Raw genomic sequence first — 1673 nt, forward strand, 5'->3', positions numbered from 1 at the left:
AAAAAAAAAAAGCTTTTGCCCGACCAAAGGGAACAAAAGCAAGAGCAGGCACTGGCTGGTTTGATCTGCAAACTCCTCTCTGGGCATTTGGGTTACAGGGGGAGGAAGAGGGGAGAGGCGTCCACGGGGTCCCCTGGGGTGGAAAAGCGCGGCCAGGCTGCAGCCCACACGCTCCACCTCCCGCCTGCCGCGCTGCATTTGCACAAAAGATGCAAAAAGTCAAGGTTCACCACCGTGAAAGGCTTCTGGGGCATCTCCTGGGCGCCAGGCACCACAGCCCTCGCCAGGGGTTCCAGGAGCACGCGTGTCTGCATGTGTCGCTGCACGGCACGGCATCTGGCTCCATCTGCCCTCGTTCCAAAGTGCAAGAGAGGGATGTGGGGAGGGAGGGGAAGAGGGAAGGGGGTAAAGGAGGGAGGAGGCAAGGTGCAGGGGCTCACGCCTGTCATCCCAGCACTTTGGGAGGCTGAGGCGGGCGGGTCACAAGGTCAAGAGATCGAGACCATCCTGGCCAACATGGTGAAGCTGAGTCTCTACGAAAAATACAAAAATTAGCCGGGCGCGGTGGCAGGCCGCTGAGTCGGGAGAATCACTTGGACCTTGGCGGTGAAGGCTGCAGGGAGCTGAGATCACCCCGCTGCACCCCAGCCTGGCGACGGAGCGAGCCTCTGTCTCAAAAAATTTAAAGGAGGGAAGGGGAGAGGAGAGAAGCCAAGCTGAATCAGCCCTGCCCCAGCCCGCCTGGCCACAGCCGGGTGCAGGGAGAGTCGTCCTGGGCCCTCACTGGCTTTCCACGCGGGAGGGACCCTGGAAGGGGTAAAGTCCCCTGGAGCCAGTGCCCTGCTGCGCGGTCGGAGCCTGGGTGGTGGCCAGCCCACAGGTGTGTTCCGAAGTGTTCCCAGTGAAACAAAAGCTTCTGCAGGGACAGGGTGGCCGTGAAACAGTCACGGCACACGCCGCGATTCCACTCCCAGCGTCTCATCCAGAGGGAGGTCCGTCCGAAGCCACACAGGCGGCTCCCAGCAGGGATCCACACGGACGGGCGCAGATGAAGCCACCCTCCGAAGCGCCCACAAACGCAGCAAGGCCTCCACAAGCCGGAGCGCCACCCCCGAGCAGGAGTAGGGCTCGGACCCAGGCGGCCACGAGGGCGCAGCTTGAGCGTGCCACGCTCCGTGGGAGACGCCAGACACAGAGGGCCACGCAGCGGGATCCCATTTCTTGAGAGGTTGCTCACTGCAACCTCCGCCTCCCGGATTTCAGTGATTCTCCTGCCGCTGCCTCCCCCGTGGCTGGGATTACAGGCACCTGCCACCACGCCCGGCTAACTTTGAATTTTGTATTTTTCTATGAAATGTCGCACAGGCCCATCCGGAGACAGGAAGGGGATGTGTGGGTGCCAGGGCTGGGGAGTGACGGCTGAGGGGGACGAACCTCCCTTCCGAGGGATGGGATGACGGTGAGGAGGGGCTTCCTTTCCGGGTGTTGGGATGACAGTGGGGACGGGGCCTCTTTTTGGGGTGCTGGGATGACCGTGGGGATGGGGCTTCCTTTTGGGGTCCTGGTATGACAGTGGGGATGGGGCTTCCTTTTGGGGTCCTGGTATGACAGTGGGGATGGGGCTTCCTTTTGGGGTGCTGGGATGACCGTGGGGATGGGGCTTCCTTTTGGGG

Source organism: Cebus imitator, unplaced genomic scaffold, assembly GCF_001604975.1.
Source record: "Cebus imitator isolate Cc_AM_T3 unplaced genomic scaffold, Cebus_imitator-1.0 Scaffold805, whole genome shotgun sequence".
NCBI classification, from domain to species: Eukaryota; Metazoa; Chordata; class Mammalia; order Primates; family Cebidae; genus Cebus; species Cebus imitator.